Source organism: Dasypus novemcinctus, chromosome 9 (genome assembly GCF_030445035.2).
Source record: "Dasypus novemcinctus isolate mDasNov1 chromosome 9, mDasNov1.1.hap2, whole genome shotgun sequence".
Classification (NCBI taxonomy): Eukaryota; Metazoa; Chordata; class Mammalia; order Cingulata; family Dasypodidae; genus Dasypus; species Dasypus novemcinctus.
Window position 1 is genome coordinate 105,676,626 of NC_080681.1, and position 11,415 is coordinate 105,688,040.

Consider the following 11,415-nt stretch of genomic DNA (forward strand, 5'->3'; position numbering starts at 1 on the left):
CTCCTCATTATGGGTTATATTTTCCTGCTTCATTGCATGCCAGGTAATTTTTTATTAGATGACAGACATTATGACTTGTGTCTTCTTGAGTGCTAATATTTTTGTATTCATGTGCATATTGTTGTACTTGATTCTGGGATATAGTTAAGTTACTCTGAAACAGTTTGATCCTTTCAGATCTTGCTTAAGCTTTGTTAAGCCGACTTAGAGGAATGTTCAGTCTAGGGTTAATTATTGTCTTCCTATCCTTATTTGAATTCTACTCAATGCCGTATGAATCATGAGGGTTTCCATTATTCCCAGACCTGAATCAGTACTTGGCCCTGTTATCTCTAACCCTTTCCTCTAGCCACATTGGTCTCCCTGGACTCTCAGCTCCGCCTCCTCAGCTCCAGAAGTCCTCAGGGCTCTATCTGGAACCCCACCCCCTGCACTACCCAGGACCTTAAAACTTCCTCAAGGCAGTGAACTAGGACAATCAGAGGGCTCACCTCATTTGTTCCAATCCTTTAGGGATTACGTCCTTCGTTGCCCTGTGTCTGGTATCTTGCAAAATGTTGCTTTCTAAATTTTGTCCATTTTTTTGGTGGTTATTTTCATGGGAAGACAAATCCAGTCCCAATTACTACATCTTAGCCAGAGCTAAGTAAGTCCCTCACTTTTATTCTCCACACACTTGCACATTGTTTGTCTTATTGCAGTATGTTTGTCTTATTAAAAAATAAAAGACATACTAAAGACTAAAGGATAAAAGAAACAACTCCAGTCCAGCAGGCACCTGTGGTATGGCCTTCCTTTCAGGGCGCTCCATCTTTGTGCCACCCTGAAGTGGGGTTCTTGGGTCCAGCATGCTAGCCTCTTCCAACTACAGTTTCTGCAAGAATGTGCCTGCTATCTCCACTCTCCTCTTGAGAAAATTGCTTTCAATTCCACAAGAATGATTATGAAGAAGTGCACATGAAATGAGCCAGGTCCTCAGAGCACAGCGAGACAGGCCAACATGAGGTATCTCCTCACCTAGGGCTTGGATGGGGGCGACAAGTGTTTCTCATTTGTCACTTGCACCCTGTGATTTAACATCGTTTTGAAACTTCTCTGGCTGCCTGGTGACTGGGGCTCCAGCCTCGTGGAATTGTGCAGATGAAAACTTGAGCAAAGGGCACCAAGACCTTGGCTCCCTGACATTTTGCCGCCCACTCTGCTAGAGACCAGCAGGCATATTAAATCGCTAGTCAATAACAAGATGCTTCAGGGGCTGAAACAAAGGAAAGGAAGAGGAAGAAAGATTGGGAGTACTGCAAAATGGGTTCTTCTGTCATTCTATTGCTGTCACGTTGGGCAGAAGAGTCGTCAGGCAAGTTCCAGAAGGTTTAGTCCAACTATGGAGAAGAGACCCTGGGCTACTAGCAGAGAAGACTACGTCAGACAGTCCACACAGCTTCTCAGAAGCATGGCCGGCTGCTTTATCAGCCTTTGACCAGCAGAGCACAGGTCAGTTCTGTAAAGGAGGAAACTCAGTCAGTCCAGCCATGTGGTGGAGCCTGTGGCATTCCATCCCATGTACCTACTATGCGCCAGACCTGTACAGGGACCATGGACCCAGCAGCCAACAAGACAGGTGAGACCCATGTCCCATGGACAGCCTTAATCGTCATCATAAATAGCATCATTCCTTGCCTGTCTACTACATGCTCATCTCTATGCTGTGCTCCACATGCATTTTCTCATTTAATCTTCACAGACTTCCTCTGAAGTAAGATTTTACCAAAAGCAAACAAAGGCTCAGAGAAGTTAAGCACGTCACCCACCATGAAATATTGTGTAAGAGGCAGGGTTAGAATGTGAATGCCAACCTCCTCTGTCTCAAGAGCCCACCCCCAATGCACTGCATGGAGCGGCATCTCTCTCACTGTCTAGAATGGCTCTGGGGACAGCTCTGGGAGTCCAGGGACCTCAGAGCCAGTCCTGGTTGAGCCCTGTGTCGTATTTGTAAATTGACTAAATAACCCCTGCCTCAGGGACATATTTGTGCGATTTCTAACAGCTCATCAACTCAAGAGGATATTTTCCAATTATTATTTTTTTAAAACCCATGTCTCTAAATGCAGCTCTCCCAAGGGGCAGGGCAGAGAACCCTGTCTTCTTTATCCCTTTAGCCTCTTGCCAATAGGGGTTGGCACTTAGTAGGTGTTCAGAACCCAGGAGACCAAGGACACCTCAGAGTCAGGGAGGGGAAACTGTCTCCTCTCCTGGCACCACCTGTTCCTGCTCTAACTGGAGGACAGGCAGCTCAGGAGCGTGAGGACCCAGCCCCGCGGTGCGGGCAGCGGGGGCTCCTCGAGGCACCCCGCGTGGCTCCCCACATAGAGATCGGTGACAGCAGGAGGGAGAACAGAGCAGGCTCCACCCGTTGACCGTGGCTGACGGGTTGGTTTCTGAGCCCATGCAAGACACCCTAAGATGCACACCTGGAGCTTAGCAAGGGACTGTTCCCTCCAGCGCAGGATGGACAGAGCTGGCGAGACCCAGGCTTACCTGGTACATGCCCTATATCCAGCCAGAGGCCAGTAAATCCAGGGGCATTCAGAGACCGCAGCCTCCTGGCCAGAGCGCCCTTCCCTTCCACCTCCCCCACGCCCCCCTGCAGCCCAGATGCCAGCATCTACCTTCCATTAGGCTGCCAGACACACAGGCAGGCTCTACGGTCAGGAAGGAAAAGGAAGAAAACCTGGTGGGTCTCAACCCCAGGGCCTCCAGCCCCCAGTGGCCACGGTCACATCGACAGCCCTGGAGCCATCAGAGCCTGCGACTGGCAGAGCAGCTGGGGCCAGGGCTGTTTGCACAGAAAAGCCGCCGTCCCCAGCTTATCTGGATTTGTACCCAAGCCACGGACAGCTCGCCGGCACATTGGATCTTTCTCTTTTAACAAATCAGTATGTTTTTGCCATAGCCAAGCAGCTTGGAAAAGTACAATATATCCAGGCATCAGAGGAATTAAAAACTAACCTCCAAATTAAAAAAAAATAAACCTGTGAAGCTGCACAACACAAAGAGTGAGTCCTAAGTTAAAACATGAACTATAGTTAATAATACAACTATAAAAATGTGCTTTCATCCATTGTAGCAACTGTACCACACCCAAACAAGGTGTTAATAATTGGTGGTCTAGGGGAATCCGGTATTTAATGCATGATTTGTCTGCAAACCCACAAGTTATTTAATTTAAAATTTTTCTAAAAAAAACTAACCTCCAACTCTGCAGGTTTTATTGATCTCATCCAAGGTCACTTCCGGAAGTCACACAAGGACTGACTGTGTGTCCTCATAGCCGTGCACTTTGATCTCCAGCATGGATCTGGACGTCTCTTTTCTCTTTTCTTTAACTTTTTTCCTCCTTCTCTCTTTTTTTCCCTTGCCCTCCTTGCAGGGAGGGAAACGAGATCTCAGCATGGTGTTGCCTTCCTTTAATGAGGACCTAAGTCTGGAATAAAGATTCCAGAGCTCAGAGATGGAGGTTTCCAGAGATGACAGGAAGGCACTGGCGTAATTAACACTTCCCTGCTCTCTGAAAAACAGGAACTATCCTGGGCTGTGGATTTCTTTTTAAGGAGCTCCAGCACGAGAGAGCCTGGGAGGCCAGCCGTGGATTAGCAGATCCCCCTCCCAGGAAAGCAAGACTGCCGAGGAAAGGAGAGTCGCCAAGCTGAGAGACAGAACCGGGGTCCTTGAGGCAGGACTGGGGACACCCCACGACAGGGCTGCTGTTAGCCTGGCCCCCTACCAAGATGACAAGGTGCTCCAGGTGCTGGGAGGGACAGCCTGCTGAGGCTAAGACCCTCCCTAGTTTTGAAGCTCTCCTAACTGTCAGGCCTCCTTAGTTAAAAGGGTCTCCTCCACCCCAGAGAGGGATGAGGGAGGACCCCTGTGCCGGGGGAGGGCCCTTGGGGGAAGAAACAGTACATGAGGCGAGGCCCGGCGGTGCCTGCGAGAAGTTGCTCTGGTGACCAGCTGAGCGACGAGCTGGCCTGGAGAAGGCAGGAGGAGACTGGTCCCGTCAACACCAGGCAGGAGACGGAACTGATGGGCCCGGGGACCGCGGATGCCACAAGGAATGGGCTTAGTGAGAAACATGCACAAAGACCCCCCAGGTAGGTGGCAGGGCCCATGTCTAAACCCGAGCTGGGTTCAAAAGACTTTTCTAGAGTAGAACTGACAATTCAATCCTGAGGGCTTACCTGGACGTGGAGAGGGGTGAGGGCGGGAGGAGGAGGGAAGAGGCCCAGCCGGAGTGGTACACGTCAGCCTTCTTCTCCTGGGAGGGCTAGCCCTGGGCCCTCCTTTTCCCCCACTCGCCCACCCTGTACCCTAACGGCTGACTCAGGAAAACAGAGGCAGACTCAAGGAAGGGGGTGGCGCCGAAGGACAGAAATAGTTTTGAACAATCATCAGGGAGCTAGGACTGGTGTCATTAGGCCTGGTTTAATACTCTGTTGTCACCATCGTGAAATTGCTAATAGTTTGGTCTTCAAATTTGTTTCTTAAGTGAAGTCTGACGGGACACTGGGGTAAGTGCACGAGCTCAGGGGAGATGCGCGCAGCCTATGTGTCTGCTGTTCCCACCCAGCCCGCTCACGGAGAGCGTTCAGGACACCCCATGAGCACAGAATTCCAGGACCCGCGGTGCATGGCAGCTCAGTGGGACTCAAACGGAGAGCAGGGTGAGCACGTTACACTTAAGATTGAGTGGTGGTAGTGACAGCTACGACAGGCCATCCTTTCAGTTTGAACCAGAACTTTCTTAGAATGCAGAAAGAAGGCAATGGCATTCTGAGAAACACAAACGACCAAGGAACCCTATCATTCTTTCTTACTCCTGATACTTCCTGTATTAACCAACTGCTGGTGCAGCAAATGACACAGAAAGAAAGAAAAGGATGGGGCAACCCGTGTTTCTTTTCCTTTCAGTCCTTCCTTGCTCATCTGTCTTAATTTCCTGGCTGCTACGACAAATAGTGGACAATGGATTGCCTTAAGCAATGGGAATCTATTGTCTCACACTGGCTCTCTCCTGGAGCTGGTAGCAGTCCAGCTGATGGGGCATCCTTGAGTTCTGTGGCTTTCCCTCCCTTGGCAAAGTCCTCTCCTTTCTCTTCTGGGTTCAGCTGATCTCTGGCTTCCAGCTCTTTCCAGGGCTTTCTCTCTTAAGAATGCCTCCAGAAATTGGCTTCAGACCCATCCTGCATCAGTTGGTCACACTTTAACTAAAAACAACATCTGCAAAAGATCCCGTGTACAGTGGGTTCACACTCACAAGAATGGTATTAAAGATTAAGAACGTGTGTTTTTTTTCCTGGGCTTCATAATTCAGCCTACCACATCATCTGTAAACCAAAGGCAGAGAGCATTGCTAGAATGTGCACGTATCAAGAAGTGAAAGAAAACAGTTGAGTTAGCACTGGGCAACATTTCCACTGTTCTGGTAAGAATGAAACATATGCGCGTAGGAGCTGCAAAATGCAAATTATGTAATTTCAACGATTCCGCATATGAGTTAAATGTTCTCATATTTGTATTTAAAACGGCATTGCACAATGTAAGGATGAATGGTGAAATTCATGCTAATAATTTAAAGTTCTAATTTTTCTTTACTTAAAACTTTAAATAGCAACTAAAAAACACCATGACAAGATGAGAAAGACAACAGCAGAATGGAAAAAGCTTCTTTTTTTAGTATACTTAGTAGTGCTTTCTTCCTGCTTTTTGAACAAAGAACCCACATATTCCTTTTCCACTGGGCCCCATGAATTACATAGCTGGTCCTTGCAGGGAGAAGCCAGGTTTCAGGAGCTTCACACTCCCCAGGGCCAGCGAGGTGTGGTCCCATCACAGACCCGCTAATTAGCAGGGAATGTCACAAACTGAGTGTCCTGGAGGAAGTTTTTAATTAACATTCATCAGGAGAGAGGGAGAGGGGGAAAAGGGAGGGGGAGCCCTGCAGGAGAGCGGGTGGCGGCCCACCCAGGAGGTGAGATGGGAGAGAACAGAGAGGGAAGGGAGGGCAGGGCTTTTCTGTGCCCATCACACCCCTTGCACATGTGGAAACTGAGGCTCAGAACAGTGAGGTGACTTGTCCAAGACCCCACAGCTAGTGAGCGGCAGAGCCGGGCGCAGAGCCAGTCCCTGCAGGGCCCTGACGGAGGCTTGCCCTGTGCCAGGCCCCTGCCAACCCCGGGTGGGAGCCCTCCAGGGCCCCAGGGCAGGGGCGGACAGGCCAGGCCGAGCCGCTGTGGGGTCTGGATGGGGGAGCACAGGGGCTGGGGAGCCAGAGGGGTTCTTACCCAGCCTGGGGCATTAGGGGCTCCCCCAGGAGGGGCTGCCTGCACTGGGGGCTGAGGGCGAGCAGGGGTGAGTCATTAAACGGGGATGATAATAACGCACCTCCCTCTAGGGTGGTTTTGAGGACGGAAGGGTTAATTAATACCCGCAGGTGCTGAGGCCGCCAGGAGCAGAGAAGCGCTGCGCCTTTAGCACCTGCCTGGCCTCGCCCTGGGCGCCCAGGGGTGCTGGACTCACCCTGGAGAAGCAGCCCCTGCACCTTGCTACCCTGCAGAGCTGACCCAGCCCCTCCCACCCTCTTCCACCCGCCCCCCTGGGCTTCTGACAACCAGCCAGAGAAAAGCGACTCCCCTGAGCCACTGTCTTCTCCACCTGGAGAGGAAGCGCCTTAAACTCACTGCCAGGTTGACAGACATGCAGAGGCCCCAGACCATGCCCCCCCAACGCTCTTCCTCCTGTCCCCTCCCTGCCCCCTCCCTGCCCCCTCCCCAAGGCAGAGGCCCTCAGGTCCCAGGGCAAGGCCTGCCGTGTCCCCATGGGAGTCACTTGCCCTGTCTGAGCCTCAGTTTCCCCATCTGGGAGTGAGGATCTTGGACAAGAGAGCACACATCCAAAGGGCCCTACTGTGTGCTGAGCCCTCACAAGCTGGCCTTCCCAGGGCCCTGTGGGGCTGGGATTCCTGGTCCTTTCTCAGGAATCACGAAGCACAGACTCCACCCCCTGCTCCTCCCCTTGCGTGACGTCAGCAGTCACCAGGCAGAATAGCCATCCTCCCACCACAGGCCTCACTGCTCAAGGACCTGCAGCCTCGAGCCCTCGGGCCCCCGAACACGCCAGCTTTCCCCCCTCACTCACTTATGGGAGACTCCACGCAAAGACCCCAACCTAACCCCATCTCGTCCTGCCAGGGCTTTGCTCCTATCATATCCTCTCCTTCTCTCTTTTCCTCCTTCACCTCCTGATGAACTCCTATGCTTCCCTCAAAGCCCAGATTTCATCTCTTTGCTGAAGCCTTTCCCAGGCGGAACCAATCGCTCCCTCAACTCTGCCCCCAGAGCAGCGAGCAGAGAACATGCTCAGAGCAGGTAGCCTGAGCCAGGCTCTGTCCTCGGCCTGTTACATGCATTCTCTCACCTAATCTTCACCACCACACGGTGACGTAGATCGTTATTATTTCTGCTGTACAAGTGGGGAAACTGAGGCTCAGAGACATGATGTCACTTGCCTGAGGCCACACAGCCAAGAAGTAGTGGGCACCGACCTCTCCACCTTTGGGATCATCCTTTCCCAGGCTCTCCTCCCAACTGCACTGTGAGCCCCTCTGGCAGGACTCATTCCTGAGTCCTCTCCGCGTCCCCAGGACCTAGAAGAGCACCCGGCAGTGCCCACGACGGGGCCCTGAATCAGCGCACCCGGCAGTCGAGCGCCCCCGCCTTTCCTCCCATCAGTCCCCCCCCCCCCCCGCGCCCTGCCCCATCCTTCCCACCGGGCCCACCCTCTGCTCCCCCGCAGCCTCTGCAGGGAAGCCCGTGGCTCCCCCAGTCTTGGAGCCTCTCTGCCCACCTGTCTGCTTGGGGTTTGGCCCCCAGTGAGATGCACATTCCCAGGCAACCAGGAGCTGCCTCCTCCGCCTCCCCCCAAAGAGCCCAGCCCTGTGCGTCACAGAAATTGTTCAAAGCTCAACTTGAATGTGCACTTGGTCCCAGTTTGGGTCAGTGGCAAAGCCAACAACTAAAATATGATCCCCCATCTTCCATGATTTACAAAATCCCCGTGTCCCTTCTGCAGAGACTTTGGGGCCAACCAGTCCTGGGTTCAAATCCCCCTCCTGCCATTTAATGAGCCAAGTAAACTAGACAAGTCAATTCATCTCCAGAAAAGTGGGAGCAGCAAGGTCTGCCAGGGGGACATTGTGAGGACTGATGGGGTGAAGTGCCTACAAGGCCCTGGCACACAGTAGGTGCTCAGTGAGCATCAGCACCCGAGGCCTGGCATTCAGTAGGTGCTCAGTGAGCATCAGCACCCCAGAAGGGCGGGCAGACTCTGTAAACTGCACCCAGTACAGAGCTAAGGGTTCTAAGGAGCTTTGGAATGAACCCTATCCGTGAGCAGCCTCCAACTTCCCACCCCACACACAATCTTCCCCTCTTCCCCCACTCTTCCCATCGTGGCCCCTCGCCTCGAGCCCACCTCAGACCTACTCCCCTAACATAATTTGTGTGTGTTTTGGCAGATTTTAGTACAGCCACACTTTAAATCCATCATATAAAATAAATCTTCCAGGCTGTTCAACTTCCAAATATTTTATCCCCCACCTCAGCAGGATGCCTGCATTTTGGCAAAAAGTGCACATTAAACAAACCACACTGTACAGGAAAAGGAGGCAAGGACTGGATACGGAGCGGTTGCCATTCCTTTGTGGAATTCAGCATTCTTTCAGCGAGCGCGTGCTCTTCCGGGGGCCAAAGCCCAGAGTGAAGCGTGTTCTCCCCACTGCCTCAGAAGTGGGTCATGTCGGAGCTCCGAGCAGACTGCTTTTTACAGCAGAATAACTGGAGTCCTTTTTTTTGAGCATCTGCCTCCTTGAGCCCATCCAAATCGTGCACAGGTGCGAATGGTATGATCCTGGTTGTACAGGTGGGGACACGCAGGTACTGACAGGTGACAGGACGAGAAAGAAGTGGGGCTGGGATTTGAACCCAAGTCTTGCTGGCTCCTTCATCTCCTCGACACCTGCTCTCCTGCAGCCCCAACCACGCGCTCCTGCTCCCTGGGTATGTGGGAGGATTACAGCAGGTGAGGTGAGAGAGAAAGCAGCCCAGTCCAGGCGGACGCCTAACCAGGCTTTGGGGTCAACCCAAACCACCATCCCCCCAAAATTGATCATTTGCATATATTTATATGCCAAGGCCTCAAGTGTAGGCAATAAAATCAATTAATTAAGGCAACCAACCAGCAGGCACTTAGTTGCAGGATGCCCTTCACCAAGGTAAAAAGTGGAATCGATTTTGAAAATACTCCCCCCCACCACCTCCTGGGTCGGTAGCGCAGACCCTGCCCTGGGCTCGACCCCCACTGTCACTCAACATTTCCAGGTCAGAAGTGAGGCGCTCAAGGGGAGGGGCTACCCAGCGTAATTTTCTGCAAGAACACGTTTTGCCATTTTCTGTTTTACCATTATCACACATCTTGACAAAGGCAGGACCGGGAGTAACAGGGTGGACGACAGGCTCTCTTCTCTGCAAACACATCAGAAGCAGCACCTTCTCCCAGCCTGGAGCTCCTGAATGCCCAGAACCTTCCATGCATGAAAGGTGCCTGTGCAAAGGGAGGGCAGGTGGCCTGGCCCAAGTCACAGAGAAGCCCCTGAGAGGCAGCGCCCTTCCCTCCAGATGGGCGGCTCGGACCTCCCGAGGGACGGGGGCAGAGGCGGGGGGGGGACTTGGAGCTCCCGGGACCAGGAGACCCGGATGAAGTCACCGCCCAGGCCCCTCCACCTGCACGGAAGGGATCAGGGCTTTTCACAGAGGAGGCCAGACGCCGGCACGGCCCAGCCGCGTCTGCCCACGTGCTGGGGAAGGACCGATGGCGGCACGGAGCGAGCTTGGTGCACACAAGAATAAAAGCACGGAGGAAAGAAGGGACCTGCGAACTGACGGAAGGACAGTCCCCACCCGAGTGAGGCACAGATCCCCAGTGGGTGGGTGGAGTGAGCGAGAGAGCAGGCACGAATAAAACACCAAGGAGTAAAAGATGAGAGGCCTGCGGGAGCGAGGCAAGCTCGAGGGCTCGCGGAGCTGCCACACTCACCTGTGCCCTGCCTGGTGCGAGAGCTGCCATCCTGAGCCTCCTCTCCTAGGGGAGGGCTGAGAGGCACAGAGAGGTTGGGTGACTTGCCCCACGTCACCCAGCTCTGGGGGACAGGGCTGGGTGTGGACCCAGGCAGTGGCCACAGGCCCCAGAGCCGCCCCCGCCTGCTTTCCCAGGTCTGCTTGGGCCGAGCCGAGGTCCAGGCTCACTGGGAGACTTGGCCTCCTCATTTCCAGCTGACATCTGAGACGATCTTAATAAATTCCAGCTCCTCTGAGTCAGAATAAAGCTCGCGAGATCCTTCTAAATGGCTGTGAATGTCCCGATGCGGGTTCACCATGAAATCGCTGCATCGTGGGGAGGGCTGGGAGCTGGCAGCGGGTCAGGCCTTTCCTGAGGACTGTTTCCCACGTGCTTCACTTTGCTCAGCATTCCTGGCCCTGCCTGGCCCGTGGCTCCCAGGGCACCAGGCGTGTGCTGTGCCAGCAGAGGCGGGACGCCAGGAGGGTGGGCGTCTGCCAGGAGCCTGTGCCTCCCCCAGCCCCATGCCCCACCCCGCCCTCCTGGACAGAGGCCCCCAGGCCCCCCTGCCCCACGGGTGCCTCCAGCGCCACCCCCACCTCCCGACACTCCGAGGACACCACTGCCCCTCCCCAAGGACTCCAGCCGGCTCCGGGCTCCCAGGCCTCTGCTCATGCGGCTGCCCGACCTGGGACGCCCCTCCAGCCTCGTCCTCACTACAGAGTCCACTCGACCCCAAAGCCCAGGGGAGACATGGAGGTGGCGGGGGGGGCCAGCCTGCTCCTGCCGTGTGCCCAGGGCCCAGCCGGGAGGTGGGGCCACCCTCAGGGACTCCCCCCACAGCCCGGGCACCAATCACACAGGTAGGTTTCATTGGCCCATTTTACAGGGGGAGCAACTGAGGCTCAGAAATGCTGAGTAACATGCCCAAAGCCACCCAGGGGTCAGGGCAGGGCTGGAATAACTGGCCGCGACAGCAGATACGCTGACCAGACATCCGGCCCCACACCCACCCTGCTCTGAGCAGCCTCCCGACCCCTGAGAAGGGCCATCACCCCTTCCCTGCCCCCGCAGGGCACACTGACCCTCCCCATTCCCCCTTTCATATCAGTTGTTTCCATTGACTATCTCTGTCCCTGACCAGACCCTTCTCAAGGGGAGCAGCTCGTCGTGGAGTTTCCAGGATCCACCCGGAGCTGGGCACTGCTGAGTCACCTGCTGCGGCCTTGAGAACGGAAGTGGGTCAAG